This window comes from Otolemur garnettii, unplaced genomic scaffold (genome assembly GCF_000181295.1).
Source record: "Otolemur garnettii isolate 467f Iridium unplaced genomic scaffold, OtoGar3 scaffold00005, whole genome shotgun sequence".
Lineage (NCBI taxonomy): Eukaryota > Metazoa > Chordata > Mammalia > Primates > Galagidae > Otolemur > Otolemur garnettii.
This window is the reverse complement of record NW_003852400.1, coordinates 8348873-8369081: the sequence shown is the minus strand read 5'-3', so window position 1 is coordinate 8369081 and position 20209 is coordinate 8348873.

The following is a 20209-nucleotide window of genomic DNA, read 5'->3' as shown; positions in this document are numbered from 1 at the left end:
TGAAATTAGGTTCCTATCTCTTAACCATATATAATAATCAAATCAAAATGTATTAAAGACTTGAACTACAACATGACACTTTGAAACTTTTAAAAGAAAACATTGAGAAACCTCCCTGGGACATTGGTCCCAGCATGGGTTTCTTGAGTAATGCCTCAGACACACAGGCAACCAAAGCAACAACGGACACAGAGGATCAGCCCAAGCTAAAAAGCTTCAGAAAACAATACAATGAGCACAGTGAAGAGACGACCCACAGAAAGGGAGACAATAACTGCAAACTACCCCTCTGACATGGGATTAGTATAAGGAGCTCAAACACTCAATCAGAAAATGTCAAAAATTGGATTAAAAATGAGCAGAAGATTTGAGTAGACATTTCTCTAAAGAAGACATACAAATGATCAACAGGTATATAAAAAAATGTTCAACCTGGGCAGCACCTGTGGCTCAACGGGGTAGGGCACCAGGCCCATATACCGAGGTGGTGGGTTCAAACCCAGCCCTCGGCCAAAAGAAACCAAAAAAAAAAATATATATATATATATATATATATATATATATATTCAACCTCGTCAAAGAAATGCAAAAGAAAAACTACAACTACGATTCATCCCATTTAAAACGTCTTTTGTCAAAAAGACCTGCAATAATGAATGCTGGTGGGATGTGGAGAAAGGGGAACCCTCGTCTGCTGTTGGTGGGGATGCAGATGGAGGGGGATGGTCCTCAAAATCTACCAATGGAAATGCCACCTGATCCAGCAACCCCACTGCTAAGTATACATCCGAAGGAAAGGAAATCAGTATATTTAAAAGGTATCCTCACTCCGAAGTTCATTGCAGCACTGTTCACAATGGCAAGGCTCGGAATCAAAGTAAGTGTGGATAAAGAAAGTGGATAAGAAAATGTTCTACATATATGCAATGGGACATCATTCAGCCATAAAAGGAATGAAATCCTGTTTTTTGCAACAAGATGGGTCAAACTGGAGATCATTATGTTAAATGAAATAAGCCAAGCATAGAAAGATAAATTTCACATATTCTCATGCATAGGTGGGAGCTAAAAATTGAAACTGTTAACCTCATGGAGACAGGGATCAGAATGATGGTTACCAGAGGCTGGGAAGGGAAAGGAGTAGGGGTGATAGTGAGGGATAGATAGTGGTTAGATTGAATGGACAATATCTAATGTTTGATAGCACAGCAGGGTGACTATAGGTAACAATAGGTTATCATACACTTTAAAAATAATTAAAAGGGTGGAATTAGAATGTCCTATCACAAAGAAATGATAAATGCTTGAGGTGATGGATACCCCTATTGCCCTGAGTTGATCATTTCACATCATATGCCTATATCAAAACATCACATGTGCCCCATAAATATATACAATTACTATGTACCTACAGTAATTAAAACTTGAAAAATTAAAAATGAAGATACTATTAAAATTTATGTATAGTTTTATAAGATAGTTCATGCATAGTTGAGAGTTTCTGTTCCTTTTTAGAATACTATATCCAACACATTAAAAACACATGAAAAAACTCTGGTTATAGTTAACTGGGCACATAGTACCAGGAAAACTGGTCTAGACATGTAGGGATACATACATTTTTCCTCAGAGGTATGATATACTCTGTTTTTTAATGATATTTTGTTTTGTTCTGGGATATCATGTGACCTATTACTAAAGTCAGGACTTGAAATTTCCATTCTTTCTTGTATATAAACTATTGTGTGTTAAATGATAACATGAAGATATCATCAGTTTCTAAGATAATAATGTGGATATATTTAAAAAAACTATTATCATATAGTTTGAAACTTATTACTCAGATCAGCATTCATTTAATCCAATAGATCTAATCTTAGGAGTATGTTTCAAATTGTGTGGTCAGTATTTAAAAACAACCCACACACCCGTATGGTTAGAGATTGATGATACTTCCACATTGCTCAGAGTCATAAAACCATTGGGAGAATTAGGATTAGATTCAAAGTTTTGAGCTTTTTTACTCCAAGATGACTTTCTTGAATTTGTAATTTTATTTATCATTTAATTTCAGAATATAAACATATGACATAAAAATAAACCATCCAAATTATATAGCATATAAATGAGTACCTAGCGAATTCAAAACAACTTTGTATAGTTCTTATGTTTCTAGTTCAGTGGCATATTTATGAGGAATAAATATGATACTCTGATACTCTGGATAACACAAAACTAATAGTATTGGTTTTAACTTTGCTGAGTTTCTAAATTAAATAATATTTAGATCAGATTTTTGATTTTCAGGGAAAAAATTCCTCATAAGCAGAACTTCTCAAAGTGTATTTTCTGGACCAGTAGCATCACTATCACGGACAACTTGTTAGAAATGAAAAGGGAGGTCCCATCTGAGACCTGTGTCATCAGAAACATTGGAACTGGGGTTCAGCAGTCTTGGTTTTCACAAGCCCGGAGGCAATTCTGATCTATGTTCAAATTTGAGAACCACTCATCATGAGATGAGTTTTTAGTTTCAATTTTGAAAATTTCATGGGCAAGGAGGCTCTGACAGATGCATAATACAAAAATTCATTCTTTTAAGGAATAAAAAGTAGATTTCTTTCATTCACCAATGGGAAATACAACAATAGTCAAAGACATATATTTAGAACTGTCTACAATATACCCTTTAGTTAATATCAATAGAAAACAAATTATTTAGTTTGGAAAACAAAAAAAAATGACTTAAATTTGTCCTATTTCATTTTAATGTTTTTAAAAAAATTCAGAACATTTTGCTTCTTAAAGGTTTGCTTAGAAAAACTTATTTCATATGTAAAATACTTTGTATTAAGTACAGATTATTTAGGTAGACAGATCTCGACCAAAGCTCAATGAACTCTCTTCCTCATATTCTAAAATAGACGTTTAAGATAGAGGTAGTTCCTGAACTATTTTTAAATATACAAATTATACACTTATACAGATTCCCAGAGAACTGTAAGGTGTGCATACATTTTCCTGCACATTGTACATAAACCTTTACAGAACTAAATATAATAGTAACTATTTTTAAGCGACTGATGTATCTGAAACACTAAAAGATCTCTGCTCATCTTTGAAATATATTATTATGTTTACCAGGGTACTTTTATTGAAATACAATAAAGGCTAATATACTTTAGGAAGATTTTCAAATAAGCATTTCAAATTAACCAGAACATTTAACATCCTGGAACACTAGGTGAGCGAACAAGAGAGAATTTTTATTACATGAGAAATAGTGCTATAAATCTCAATGCTTTCTAATAGTTTTTCTTTTTACCTTCACACGAGTAGCCACACCATAGTACTTTTAACAGTTGGAGTGTGTAAAAGGCAATTAGCTCTTACCAGAGTGAGATGAACCGTCTGTTTGAGTTAATTAGTTCTCTTTGTTCTTGAAATGTTTTTCCTAACTCCTGTGTCCGAGCTTGGTCACATCCTCCTCCTCTCTCCCTCCACCGCCCTTCACAGGGCTGGAGAAACATATTTTAATGAAATTCAGTTGGAATAATACACTTAAAACATTCCCTTTGCAAAAAATAATAAACAAACTAAATAACTGAATTATTTACAAAGCTTCTATCATGCAGTGTTCGGTTAAATGTAAACATTCAAGAATATTAGCGGTGCGGCCTTCTGATTGGCTGGCAGTACATGTTTCCAATTTGTTTGCACATTTAAATTAAAAAGTTTTAAAAGTTTAAAAGTGAACGAATTTATTAAACTAAAGCATTTTTCTCTGGTAAAATACTAAGAAAGAATGTAAATATGTTCCTTTCATTAAATCCACTGCATGCTTAAAAAAATCAATTAACGAGTCTAGGTTCCCAGGGTCCTGTCATGTGAGGAAATCTGAGGAGGAGCCCAGAGTTCCAAAGTCATCCTCTTTCTTCCTTGTCTTTGCTTTGAGAATTTGTGGAAGTCACTTAATATCTCAAATGTAATTTTTTTAAACCTCTAAAATGAGAGGGCGCCTCTCATTGTAGCTATGGGGAATAAATGAGGATATTCCTTTAAAACAGTTAATAGGATGCCTGGTATAAGTATGTTTTCTGTAAAGGTTGGCTATTGCTTTAATTATCTAATTATTGAAAGGTTAATATGTTATAATTTTGAGGAAAGTTTCTAATTATCCGGGAGCACCTGAGGGTGGGGGTCCCTGTCACCTAGCAAATAGAGACCAGTGATGCTGCTGAACATTCTATAATGCACAAGAAAGCCCCACAGCAAGGAATTATTTGGTTCCAAATGTAAACAGGGCTCAGATTGAGTAACTTTGACTTAATGCTGAGCTCTATGCTGTGTATTTAGAAAGCTCCTTTTTTATTGTTACACAATAAAAATAAGATTCAATAATTTGTAATTAAATTCCAATAACTATAATTCAGTTGAACAACTTACTATATAATGCATCAGTTGTATCAGTTATTTCTGATGCTTTCTCTAAGTAAACTGTTGAAGAAAAATCAGTCTACCTAATGCCTGAAAGTGGTTCAATCATCATCATCTAAAATGTAAATTTTGGTTTTATTTTCAATGACAGTATCTAGAGTTCTGTTTTGTGTATTTCTGAAAACAAATTCTCACTTTACCCTATAGATAGTCAGAATGTCATAGCAGAAAGATAAGTTCATTATAAAAATAATCCAATTGAGTATGTATGTTTTTTCAAATATCAGATTAATATTACAATGGAGGGGCAAGGTCTCGTAAAAGAATCCTTGTCAAGTCTCTTCCTGTTACAGGACACTTCTAATATCTGTCAGCAGATTTGGGGGCACTATCTCCAGAATTTGATCACTTATAACTTCCACCATTACCACCAGTCTAAGGCACCTTCATTTCCTGTCTCCTAATTAATCACTCAACATCACTGCACAGTGTCTCAGAAGCAGATTTTTTTATATTTTGCTGTTCACATTTTAACGTAAAGGAGACGAAGTTTCTCCTCTGCTAAACTTCTTGCATTGTATCTGTTCGTACTTAAAGCAGAGCAGAGAGGGACAGGTGCCTGTAAGAACCACTGCCGCCCTGCCTTACCTCCCCGAACTCCTCCCTAACCACTTCGTCTCTCCTTTCTTGCTGGTTCTTTAATATTCCACCCAAGGTAGAGGTTGGGAACTTTGTAGTTGGTCTTCCCTTTGCTCTTCACACTCTTCCTCCTGACCGTCACAGGGCTCTCTCCCTTCCTCCTTTGCATGTGGGCCATATTCCCACCAAGACTCTGCCAAACCATCTATGGAAACTGCATGATTTCAAATGCACCCTTTGTCCTGCCCCTCTCCACTGGTCCCACAGTTCTGAATCACTAACTTATATTTTCCACAGTGGTTATCACCATCTACATACTATACATTCTATTCATTAATGTGTTTATTATTTCTCTCCTAATGGTAGAAGGTAAACTACTTTAGGAGAGAAGAGAAATCCTTTTTTTTTTTTTTTTTTGGTCTTTACAGCTTTTTTTCCCCTAAGGCCCAGAATAATGCTAGGTGCAAGGAGGGGCAAGTCCGTGAACAGAGAGAATAATTACAGAGCAATGCAGTGGCTGATGACACCTCAATTCAGACTTACTAGGCACATGGCTGTGACCCCAACATTGGACAGTGTAAGTCTGGAACAAGAGAGAAATACTGTTGTTCCATGGGCAGAAGTTTATGTCCACAAAGAGGGAAAATAATATTGCTACATTGTGACGAATTTTTTAATATGTATCTGAATAAATACATGAACTGATTTCTTAAATTAACCAGAGTAATATAGCAGATTTTTTATAGTAAGAAAGATACACATTACAACTTGCATATTTTAACAGATTTTAAATCTGTTAATTTAATAATTTTTGAATTGAGGGGTTAGCTTAGAAGCTTTAGAAGCCAAACTTTAGCTTAAAGTTATTTGCTCTAGCCCTATGTCTAGGGAATGGATTCTTTTATTGTATTTTATTAGTAACATCAATAAATTTTAGTAAAATGATGTTGGTGATAAACTGACTTATAAAACCATTTTCCATGCCAATTGTGGACGGTTCTATAGATTGACAAAATGTTTTTATATAGGAAACCAAAATCTAACTCATTTATCTTCACTGAATAGTTCCCGGTAGTTTCCTCTGAGGCTAAACAAGAAAGTTTCAATATTTTTCCATATAAAAATTGTTAGAAAATTTTAATATTAAATATAATAACCAAAGTCTTCTCTTCTTTCATTTAAATACACTTACTTGTTTCAACAATTCTTTTTCTGTTATATTGTCCCCAAACTTTACTTTTTGCTGAAGCTGCTCTTTAAAATTATAGGTGAAAAAGTTAATGCAGTATTCTTAGCTGTGAAGATGTCACACCCTTGTGCAAGGACTAGAGAGCAGCTTCTGTGATCAGAGCACGACCTCCAGCCAATAGATAGTAACAAAACAAGACCTCAGTCTTACAATTGCAGGACACAAATTTTGCCAACAGCCTGAGTGAATAGACAAGCAGATTGTTCCCCAAAGCCCTCAGTATAAGCCCAGCTCAGCAGATTCTATGATTTTCAGAGAAAAAACTTTACTAAAGATATAGATATACACATATTTTAAAAAACAAATAGAATTTCTAGAAATAAAAAAATCATTTATGAAAATACAGAACACTTTGGAAAGTCTTAAGAATAGACTAGTTGGAGCACAAAAAGGAATTTCAGAGCCTGACTACAACACTCTCAGATTAACACAGTCACTCAAAAATAAAGAAAAAAGAATCAAGAAGTATAAAGTCTATGAGAAATATGGATTATGTAAAATGGCCAAATGTAAGAATCATAGACATCCCTGACAGTGAAGGAAAAAAGAATGGCCTAGAAAACCACTGGAAGGAATAAATGAGGAAAACTTCCCTGGTCTTGGTAGAGATTTAGACATCCAGATAGAAGAAACTCAATGAACATCTCAGAGATTCATTGCAAAACAGGCATCACCAAAGCATATGGTCATCGGACTAGCAAAGTCAATGTGAAGGATGAACTCTTATGACTCATGAGGTCAAGACATTAAGGAGTTTGCAAAGGAAAATACTTCACACTTGTAGCAGACTTCTCCATAGAAGCCTTAGAAGCCAAAGAGCAGCGGGGTTCTATCTTTAGTCTCCCTAAACAGAATAACTGCCGGTCAACAATGTTATATTCCATAAATGAAGGAGATGTAGTCTTCCCAAGACAAGCAAACACTAAGGGAGTTTGTCACCACTAAAACTGCCATATAAGAAATGCTGAAAAGTGTTTGTTCTATATATGCAACAGAATAATCATTATCCGCCAGTGTAAAAACACCCAAAAGTTAAAACTCATAGCTCTTATAAAACAGAAATATAAGAGGGAGAACACAGCAATTACATAACAATCAAAATGATGACCATGACAATATCTTACATATCAAAACTAACATATTTGCTTTTGGAGACATGGTCTCAGTCTGTTGCCCCAAGCTAGGGAGCTATGACATCGCAGCTCACAGCAACCTCAAACTACTGGGCTCAAGTGATCCCCTTGCCTCAATCTCCTGAGTAAATGGGACTACAAGCATGCACCACTATATACAGCTAATTTTTTCTATTTTTAGTAGAGACAGGGTCTTGCTCTTACTCAGGCTTGTCTCGAACTCCTCAGCTAGAGCAACCCACCTGCTTTAGCCTCATAGAGTGCTAGGATTATAGGCTTGAGCTACTTCACTCAATCTTCAAAACTAACATTGTTCGTGAATGATCTTAATGCTATTCTTACAAAATGTATATTGGCTGTAAGGAAACACAAAACAAGTATATGCTATCTCCAAGAAACTCATTTAACTCATAAAAATTTTCATGACTAAGTGAAAAGTTGGAAAAAAACTGATCCATGCAAATGGAAACCAAAAGTGAACTATAGTCACTACTGTCAGATCAGATCAAATAGAATTTAAATTAACAATGTAGAAAAAGACAGATGGTTACCATACACTGGTAAAGTTACCAATTTAATGAAAAGATGTAATAATCTTAAACATGTATGCACCTAACACATGAGCTCCGAGATTTACAAAGAGAATTCTCCTAGATCTAAAGAAAGAAAGAAATAGCATATCATAATAACTGGTTACCTCAACACTTCACTGATGGAAATAGAACTTTAAGGCAGAAGACTAAAAAAAAAAAAATAGGACTTAAATGGGACTATGTAGCAAACAAATCTAACAGACATTTACAGAATAGTCAATGCAAAAATATACAGTCTTTTCATCAGAACATGGGACATTTTTAAAATTAGATCTCATGTTCAGCCATAAGAAAAATCTCAGAAAATTTAGAATAACTGAAATCATATCATTTATCTTGCCAGATTTCATTGGAATAAAGCTAGACATTAATTTAAAGAGGAACTCTCAAAATTATGTGTGTGTGTGTGTGTGTGCATAAATTAAACAAGAGGATGCTGAATGATCCTTGGGTCAATCATGAAATCAAGATGGAAAACAAAAAAAATTTTGAATTGAACAACAAATGTGACACAAACAATATTGTTTATAATTTAAGAAGGGCATCTCTAGCAAAAGTAAAGTGAGACTTGGTTTCAAAAAAAAAAAAGAAAAAGAAAAAAGAAGATAGCAACTAGATGTTTTCTTTCTTTCTTTCTTTCTTTCTTTCTTTTTTTTTTTTTTTTTGAGTCTCACTTTGTCACCTTTGGTAGCATGCCATGGAGTCATAGCTCACAGCAACCTCAAACTCCTGGGCTTAAGCTTTTCTCTTGACTCAGCTGGGTAGTTAGGTAGCTGGGACTATAGGCACCTGCCACAAAGCCCAGCTATTTTTTGAGACAAGGTCTCACTCTGGCTCAGGCTGGTCTCGAACCTGTGATTTCAGGCAATCCACCTTCCTTGGCCTCCCAAGTGCTGAGATTACAGGCATGAGCCACCACACCCAGCCTACCTTCTTATAAATCTAGAAATACGGTCATGCTAGAGATGCCCTTCTTAAATTATAAACAATATTGGTGAAAGATGATATTTCATTAAATGCCAGTAGAACTCTTTTTGTGGTCAACCAAAAGGCAACTTGGTGGAAGGAAATGGGTAGTATTCTAGGAAACAGGTGACCTGGGAAGACTGTCCGTCTGCCACAGCAGACTGGGCTCTGTAACTTCAGCATTACCATCTGCAACTTCATTAGCCACCTTCCCTCAGTTGCCTGATCGCTGAAGCTAGAAACTAATAAGACAACCTTCTTCTTAGGTCTAAAATCTAATAATACATTTCATAATTTTAATCGCCAATTAATGTATATCTTCAGGAATAACCACTGTTAAAAGTTTTGTATTTTTCCCCAGTTAAGATAATTTTACTAATAAACCAATACCTTCATTCACAATTACAGTGTTTTTAATGATTACTATATAAAATTGGTATTTGATAATTATAGTTTTATTATGATATTTCAATATCAACTATTTTTAATTTGCTTTAAATAATGGTAGAATATTATTCATTATCATAGTTCATTTTGCACTCTGGTGACATTTCAAATGAGCATGTTCAGAGTGTCTTACTTGAATCAGATGGACTTGATTACAGAAGGCGGTCTCCTATTTATTACCAAGGGAACTGACTTTTTAGTAGTTGATGAAAGTAGAATAATTACAGATTGCATGGAACTGAGAAATGCTCTGACCAAAAGGTTTCTCCAGTGAGAATGATGTTAAAATTTTTGTAAAATGAAGAGTCAAGTTTTTCAAGCATATTTCACTGTAAGTAGAGTGGATTTGTGTTACTTACACTTGCTTTGTTTACATTTCTGATTTAACACATCAGTTTCTTTTCTCTAAAATATTCCAAGATGAGAAAAACAATTAGGGAAGTTAAAAATAGTAATATGTACTATCATAGTACAAATCAGAGTTATATTTATCATTCAAAACCATCTATCTACCATTGTTAAAAATTTTGGACAAGGTCCATAGTATAGTTTAGTAAGTAGAATGGAATATTAAATGAAAGGACCTTTAAAAGTTTATTTCCCTTTAATTAGGCAGGTATTAATTTCAGACACTATTGATAATGGATTAAAAAAGTTAAAAACCCAGAGTTTCTAACTTCAAAAAGATTACAATTTCATAGTTGAAATAATAGGTACATATACATAACTTTAATACCAGGTAGAGAAACAAAACATGTCCTTCTTAACATTCTGAAATTTAAAACATTGAAAATAAAATACCAGGTAGAATCTAACATACTGTAATAGTCACACCCATAAAAGTCTATGAGCCAGGGAGACTATTGGATCAGCCTGGGGAAGATCAGAAAAAATTTTGTTGAGAAAACATTTTTTGAGCTGGATTTTAATAGATAAGAAAAATCAGAAGCTGAAGTGAGTATAGAGGAGCTTCTGAGTGTGTGGAACAACACAGGCAGTGACAGCAGGTGAGAAGCAACCATGTATTACAACTAGCAGATAGTACTTTTAAGAAGAAAGGGGATGATTCTTACAGGCGAATAGCAACCACTGGAAATAAATAGTCGTGGAGCTCTCAACTGTCCAGTGAAGTTGTTTTTAGGGTTAGTTCAGAAGTTTGATTTTATTCAATAAGGCAACAAGAAATATGATTTGAGGAATATTTCACTGAAGGACCTATTTCTTTTTCATAAATATCTTATTTTGGAAAAAGCAATTATAATGTATACAAGTAGGGAAAATATGAGCTCTCCTGTATTTATCTTTCAGCTTCAGGAAAAATCAATTCATGGCTAAACTTGTTTTATTTATACTCTGCTTCACTTTTACCCCATTACAGATTATTTTGAAAGATGATGGACATTGTATCATTTTAACTGTAACTAATTTACTATGTATTTCTAAAAGGTAAGGACTTTTCAAGCTCAGCAATGCTGCTGTTATCACATTAATAGCTAATTATTCCTTCCTATCAAAGAGCCAGTATGCTTTCACATTTCAGGTATGTTTTTCATAATTTTTATTTATTTATTTATTTATTTGCAGTTTGTTTGAATTAGGATCCCAATAAAATCTGCACACTGCAATTAGTTGACATCTGTGCCTTCCTCCCATCTCTTCTGGGGTTTTTTTGCAATTTCTTTGGTGAGGGAATCTGGTTATTTGTCTTACAGATTTATTTTTAGTCTGAATTTTGCTGACTCAATATGTACTGTCATTTAACATTTTCTTCTATCTCCTGTATTTCCTACAATTTCATAATCTGTATTATAGTGGATTGATTAGATTTTTAATGATTGCTTGCAATTGTCTCCCGTTATAATTTCAATTTTATTTGCTTTTCTCTTATTACATGCAGAGTTGAACATTTTTTAATAAGGGTAAGGTCATTTGCATTTCTCTCTGTACCCTCACTTTTTTAACAGAGTTGCTTGGCTTATTTCCTTGTTTTAAACACTTTTGTATATATGAGGGATACTAATTTTCTCTTGATATGTTGCTGAAATACTAAGGATGTTTTTGGTATTAAAATTCTTGCATGTTTCTTCTATTTAAAAAATTCTAAAATTTATGTAAATGAATTTATTAATCTTTTATTTTTATGTATGTATTTTCATGCCTATATTGTAGTGTCCTACCCATTTTTATTTAGTATATTTTGAGAAATCAACCTTATATTTTGCTGTATGACTATGTCATTATTTCAACACCATTTAGGAAGGAGTCCACTTTTTCTTACAGATTCAAAATGCTCTATTTATAATACACTATATCAGTTTTCAACTTTTCTATCTCCAAAATAAAGCATGATAACTTTTATTGGCATTGCATTAAATCTGTTCATTACCTTAGGAAGAAATGAAATTACTAGATGTTGATTCTCTTATCCAAACATGTCTTTTTATTTGTTCATTTACACTAGGTGACTTTTAGTCATATTTATAAATTTTTCTTTTATAGGTTTATGACTTTTTGTAGCGTTTATGCTTAAGTTTTATTACTGCAGTTATTCATTATTATTTTATTTTCTGTCAAAAACTGAGTCTACTTTCATTGCAGTTTTTACTTGTTTTTATCTACATGAAAGCCATTGATTCTTTGTATGTTGATTTTACCTGCTATTTTACCAACTTCACTGTTTGTGATAGTTGTCCACAATTTTTTTTGTGTATTTTCCAGTTATATAATCACATAAGTAGAAAACAGAAATAGTTTTAACTCTTCATTTTAAATTCTCATATAAAGTCCATATACTTTTGAAAGTGCTGACATGTTTGAAGTTATTATGTTTTAGATAATGACACTGAGCTCCAAAATGTCAGTGTCACTGACTATTGAAAGTACAAAATTCTTTGTGGAAATCAAGTACAAATCCATCAATTCTTTAATTACTCAAATGTGGTCTCCAAGTAAATATTTGACTAATAAATTCACATACATTTTAAATTTAATCACTTACATTATATGTAGTGTATAGGAAATGTTTATATCTGGAGCTGCAGTGGCTTTGGGGTGAATCAATGCCACTAAGCTGAAACCACATTTCCCAGAATTCTCACATTTCCCAGTGTGGGCCACGAGGGGAATTTGTGTGAGATTTGGAAGGTCCATGTGAAATCAATGCCATCCTGCTCTGTGAGCCAGGGTAGGGTGCTGGCCAGTGACAGTGGCAGAGAACATGTGCAGTGTTGCTGATCTTCTGGCTCACTTTTTTGAAATGTGTCACATTAACAGTTTCCAGCAGTTCTACTCTTCAGTATTCTGAATCCTGAGTCAGATGCTTGTACACCTTCATGGCAAAGAACTATCTTCTCCCTGCTGAACATTCAAGTCATTGGGGTTCGAAGCATAGGAAACAGACACAGATTCCATTTGTCCCTGTACGTTTCGTTCGTTCTCATGTTTCTCGTTTATCTTTGTTCTATTCTTCACATTTATCTTTCTTTCTTTTTTTTTTCCTTGTACTTTTTTTTTATTATTAAATCATAGCAGTGTACATTAATACTATCATGGGGTATAGTGTACTGTTTCTGTATACAATTTGAAATACTTTCATCCAACTGTTTAACATAGCCTTCATGTCTTTTTCATAGTTATTGTGTTAAGACATTTATATTCTACAATTAGAAAGATTCACATGTACCCTTACAGGATGAACCATAGGTGTGGTCCCACTAATCACCCTCCCTCCAACCACCCTCCCCCCTTCGCTACTCTCCCCATATTCCTGGGCTAAAATTGGGTTAGAGCTTTTCTATGAAAGCTTTAAATTAGTTTCATAGTAGGGCTGTGTACATTGGATACTTTTTCTTCCATTCTAGGGATACTTTGCTAAGAAGAATATTTTCCAGCTCCATCCATGTAAACCTGAAGGAGGTAAAGTTTCCATCTTTCTTAATAGCTGTATTCCATGGTGTACATATACCACAATTTATTGATCCATTTGTAGATCAGTGGGCTCTTGGGCTTCTTCCATGACCTAGCAATTATGAATTGGGCTGCAGTGAACATTCTGATACAAATATCTTTATTGTAGTATGATTTTTGGTCTTTTGGTTATATACCTAATAGAGGAATTATAGGATCAAATGTCAGGTCTATTTTTAGTTCTCTAAATGTTCTCCAGATGTCTTTCCAAAAGGAATGAATTAGTTTGCAATCCTACTAGCAGTGTAGAATTGTTACCTTTTCTCCACAACCACGCCAGTATCTGTGATTTTGGGATTTTGTGATATGGGCTAATCTTACTGGTGTTAGATGATATCTCAAAGTAGTTTTGATTTGCATTTCTCTGATGATTAAGGGTGGTGAGCATTTTTTCATATGTTTGTAGGCCATGCGCCTGTCTTCTTCAGAGAAGTTTCTCTTTAAGTCCCTTGCCTTCCCTGAGATGAGATCACTTGTTCTCTTCCTGCTAATATGTTTGAGTTCTCTGTGGATTCTGGTTATTAAACTTTTGTGGGAGACATAACCAGCAAATATCTTCTCCCATTCTGAGGGCTGTCTGCTTGCTTTACTTACTATGCTTTTCCCGGGACCAGATGGCTTCATATCAGAATTCTACCAAACCTTTAAAGAGGAACTAGTACCTATACTGCTTAACCTTTTCCAAAATATAGAAAAAGATGGAATACTACCAAACACATTCTATGAAACAAACATCACCTTGATCCCCAAACCAGAAAAAGACCCAACAAAGAAAGAAAATTACAGACCAATATCACTCATGAATATTGATGTGAAAATATTCAACAACATCCTAACAAACAGAATCTAGCAACACATCAAGCAAATTATACACCACAACCAAGTGGGTTTTATCCCAGGATCTCAAGGGTATCCATATAGGATCAGAAGAGATCAAACTTTCACTCGTCGTGGATGACATGATTGTATACCTGGAAAATACCAGGGATTCTACTACAAAACTCTTAGAAGTGATCAAGGAATACAGTAGCATCTCAGGTTACAAAATCAACACTCATAAATCAGTAGCCTTTAAACCTTTTAAGGCTGAAAAGCCAAAAGCCTTTTTCAGCCTTTTCCTAAGCTGAAAAAATAGTCAAGAACTCTATTCCATTTACAGTAGTGCCAAAGAAGATGAAATATTTGGGAGTTTACCTAACAAAGGACATGAAAGACCTTTATAAAGAGAACTATGAAACTCTAAGAAAGGAAATAGCTGAAAATGTTAACAAATGGAAAACATACCATGCTCATAACTGGGAATAATTAACATTGTTAAAATGTCCATTCTACCCAAAGCAATATATAATTTTAATGCAATCCCTATTTAAGTTCCATTCTCATACTTTAAAGTTCTTGAAAAAAGAATACTTCATTTTATAAGGAATCAGGAAAAACCTCGAATAGCCAAGATGTTACTCAGAAATAAAGCAGGAGGAATTACACTACCAGACATCAGACTATACTATAAATCCATAGTGATCAAAACAGCATGGTATTGGCACAAAAACAGAGAGGTAGATGCATGAAACAGAATAGAGAACCAAAAGATGATCCCAGCTACTTACTGTTATATGATCTTTGACAAGCCAATTAAAAACATTGAGTGGGGAAAAGATTCCCTATTTAACAAATGGTGCTGGGTGAACTGGCTAGTGACTTGCAGAAGACTGAAACTGGACCCACACCTTTCACAATTAACTAAGATAGATTCTCACTGGATTAAAGATTTAAACTTAAGACATGAAACTATAAAAATACTAGAAGAAAGTGTAGGGAAAACACTTGAAGAAATCAGCCTGGGTGAAAATTTTATGAAGAGGACCCTCCAGGCAATTGAAGCAAGATCATAAATACACTACTGGAACCTCATCAAACTAAAAAGCTTCTGCACAGACAAAAGCACAGTAAATAAAGCAAGTATCTTTCTTGATGGAGCCATAGAGACTCCCTCACAAGACCAGACACAAAACCAACAGATGTGTACAGCCTTCTCCACCAGCCTGCATAAGTTAGCAGAGTCTAACCTTTATAATAAAAAGTTCCTTTCCCTCTATCAGTGGTAGTAGTGCTGCCTCTCTGATGGATAGATAAATCTCAGATATATACTTCATGGTCATATATATATACATGAAGGCACTAGCATGTATAAAGTTAATTAATCTGCAAAAGATCAAACAGTTATGCAATGTTCTCATGAAAAAGTTAAATGTGGTGGGGGAAAGAGAAGCCTCATTACTGAAAAAAGCAAAATGAAACAAGTCCCTCACTAAATGACTTAAAAGATAGTTTAGTTCAACTTAGAAATAATTCTATTAGCTGTTTCTAAACACTTAAAAATACACCTAATTTGTGCCATTATATTGAGAACCCTCTTTCAGTTACTTAGGATTTGCAGATTTTAGTGTAGGATAAAGGGAACCCCACTAAAGTGATATCTGCTTAATAGATGTGTGACTTCAATACAAAATCAAATATTTTCTTTTGGCAGTTTTTGGTTGGGGCTGGGTTTGAACCTGTCACCTCTGGCATATGGGACCGACGCCCTACTCCTTTGAGCCATAGGCACCACCCCACAAAATCAAATCATTATGGAGAGGTGTAAATAGAATACAGGCTTTTGCCTTAAATGCTGTCTTGACCCAATTTTGAGGCCCTGGCTAAAGGCTGTTCACTTCCCTTTCTTTAGTAGCTGATTAACCATTTCCCTTATTAGGCTTTCACTCTCTGTGGCCCCATGCACCAGCCCAAATTGCCCTAAGGCCAGGTACTAGATAGTAGATAGTAGGGGACAGTCCTTAGACCCCAGAATGGAAAGAATCATTCAAATAGCCAATCCAGTAGGAGCTAGCAAAACCTAACCCAGTGCATCTTGCCACACAAACTGCTCCCTACAGGCTGTTACCTTATTCCCAGATGCAACTTCCTCCCTCCCCTTGGTAGGACCCTACCTGACAGCCTGGCCTTTGGAGCTTTAAGTAACAAAGAATTCTGCCTTTCATTTATCTGAGTGTTCAGGTATTCCTCCTTCCACAGAATTTTAAAATATAAAACAACTAAATTTTTTGGAATCTGGAAAAATTGCACTTAAGCTATTATTATTATGTTTATTGTTTATAACAACTAGTGTGCCATTTCTGTCCTTGCTCCCGATAGAGAGAGCATGTAAGGTCATACTGTTAGTAAGTGGTCTGATTTAATCAAGATTATTTTTCTTTCTAAAGCCCGTGCTCGTTTAATTTAAGCTTAGATTAAGAGTACAAATTATTAATTTAACATTTACTGTATTGACACAAATAAATATAAATGGATGAGTGATTGCAACATAGAAATTTATTAAAAATTTTAAAATTCATATGTTACTGCTGAGTTAAGCATCTCATTATTTACACACAGAACTAAAACATAACCTTTAGTGAAATATTTCTCATGGAGACTATTAATACCAGCTTTCAATATTGAGCCAAAATACTGCACATTAATATAAATTGCTCTTGGTAAATATATATCTAAAGCATTAGAAGTATAATTCTTACTCAGAAGAAATATCATTCTTGCTGAAGAATGACTATCTCATTTAATGATGTGTGTGTATTTAATACTCTTTCAGTTTATACCAGGGTTCAAAATAGAACCAATTTCAAAATTCTTTCTAATTATACTCCTAGTAATCTAATGATCGTTGGACCATGTTCTGTATGCTAAGAAAATACTGTTTGTACCTTCATATTACCTAGCAAAGAACTATAGGAAAGGGGAGAGGACAGAGAAGGCATACACAAATCTGTCTTCATGCAGTTTACAATGTAGTCAGGAGAAGATTAATCAAATGAATATTACATAATAAAACATGAAAAGTTCAAGAACATTTGATTTCATGAGACTAGACAAAGTGTTTTGGAAATATATGACAGAAAGATGTGATACTGATCTGTAGATCAGGGTAGATTTTCTTGAGGATGTGAAATTTAGTGAAGGAACTGAGTATTAGAAACACAGTAATGGGCCATGTATGAAGTTTTGGTCAACAATGGATTACATATGCAATGGGGTCCCATAAGATTAGAATACCCTGTTTTTCCTGCATTTTATATATGTAAATACTCACCAGTTTTTAAAAATTGCCTCCAGTATTTAGTATAGTAACATGCTTTATAAGTTTGTAGCATAGGAGTAATTGGCTATACCTTATAGCTTAGTGTGTAGTAGACTCTACGATCCATGTTGGTGTAAGTACACTCCATGATGTTTGCACAATGATGAAATCACCTAATGACACATTTCTAAGACTGTATCTCCATCACTCAGCAATGCACAACTGTGGATAATTAGATAAAGTTGGGAATGAAAGGTGATAGGAATTGGGGGGGGGAATATTTTAGGTTGAGGGAAGATGATGTGGAAGGCTGTGTTTTGGCAGTCTGAGGAACGGAGGGAATAGGAGACAACATTAAATTGAGGAGACCACTTAGGACAGTGGTTCTCAACCTTCCTAATGCCGCCGCCCTTTAATACAGTTCCTTATGTTGTGGTGACCCCCAGTCATAAAATTATTTTCGTTGCTACTTCATAACTGTAATTTTGCTACTGTTATGAATCGTAATGTAAATTTCTGATATGCAGGAGACCCCCAAAGGGGTCACGACAGGTTGAGAACCTCCGACTTAGGAGACTACTGAATTTGTATCATCCAAAGAAGGCAGCCATTTGAAAATGGGTGTGAAGATCCTGGAAAGTACTAAATGAATCCAATAAAAATTGAAGATAAAGTTGATTCAAGAAACTAAAAAGAGACCTACCATATAATATAACAATCCTGCTACTCGCATTTATCTAAAAGAAAGGAAAATGATATATTGAAGAGATATCTTCACTCTCATTTTATTGCAGCACTGATGACAATAGCCAAGATATGAAACCAACCCAAGTTGCCATCAATGGATGAATGAATAAAGAAAATGTAGTTTGTATACACAATGAAATACTATTTAGCCACAAAAATGAATTAAGTCCTGTCATTTGCAAAAACACAGACAGAACTGGAAGACACTATGTTAAGTGAAATAAGCTAAACACAGAAAGGCAAAGGGTTGTATTTCTCACTCAAAAAACTAAAAAAAAAAAAATGATCTAATTGATCAGTGAATAAAATCGTGGTAACAGGGGCTGGAAGGGACAGTGCAGACGGGGATATGAAAGAGTTGGTTAATGGTGTAAAAAATACAGTTAGATAGAAAAAGTGTAGTGTAAGGTAATCCTATAGGGAAGCTATTGTTAATAATGTTTTATTGTATACTTCAAAAGAACTAGGGAGCAGGTCTGAAATGTTCCTAACACAAAGAAATAATCAACATTTGAGATGAAAGATATCTCAATTACCCAGATTTGATCATTACACACTATATGATTGTATCAAAATATCATTTATACACTGTACATTTATACAACTATTATAAATCCATAAAAATTAAAAAGGAAAAAAATGTAGGACAAGAGAAACGGAAGATAAAAGAAAGGATTTCTTCTTGCTGTCTGGGCTTCACAACAAGATGGATGGTGCCAGTCAGTGGCTATTTAAATGATTTTCCCTCATGATCAAATGAACATTTTTTTTTTATGGTGAGAAAGTATTCTTATTACTTGAAAGCTTTAATTTAAAGCCATAAATGAACATTGGATTTTATCATCTATCTTTTAAGCATCTATTGATATAATCATTTTTAATGATTATAATGATTAATTGATTAATTGATTATTATGATTAATTTTTAATCATGTATTGTTTTAGGATATAATTAATTCAATACTTCATATAGTAGCATTCTACTATCATAGGAACTACAGTTGGTGCCAAAGATGAAAGGGAAAAATATCCAGAAATGACAACAAACATGGTTTTTGTGAATGGTTTGTATTTTTTTAATCCACAAGTCTTTTTTTTTTAATTTCAGATTAATACAAGGGTACAAATGATTAGGTTCCATATATTGTTTGTTTCTTAAAGTCCAAGTTGTACGTGAGTCCTTCACAGAGGGCTGTATACCCTGACATTGTGCACATTAGATGAGAGCTTACCAATCATCCTTCTTCCTCCCCTTTGCCCATTTCCTTCTCTCCCTCTCCACCATTTAGATTTAATTGTGGTTTTCTCTGGTGTGAGTGTCTAGTTTCTCATTTACTGGTTTCATATCAGTAGTGAGTACAATGGATACCTACTCTTCTATTCTTGTGAAACTTTAGTAAGAAGAATGTGCTCCAACTCCATCTAGGTAAATCCAAAAGATGTAATATCTCCATCTTTTTATGGCTGAACAGTATTCCACGGTATACATATACCATAGTTTATTAATCCATTCGTGTGTGTTGATGGGTTGATGGGTGTGTGCTTGGGTTGATTCCATCTCTTGGAGACTGAATTGAGCTGCAGTAAACAATCTAGTGCAAATGGTCTTATGGTAAAATGCTTTTTTTTTTCTTCTGGGTAGATACCTATTAATGGGATTGCAGAATCAAATGGAAAGTTTATTTTGAGTTCTTTGAGGATTCTCCATACTTCTTTCCATAAGGGCTGTTTTAGTTTGGAACCCCACCAGCCATGTAGAATTCTTCCCTTCTCTCTGCATCCATGCCAGCATTTGCAGCTTTGGGATTTTGTGATGTGGGCATTTCTCACTAGGGTTAGGTGATGTCTCTGGGGTGTTTTGATTAGCATTTCTGTGATGATTAGGGATGATGAATTT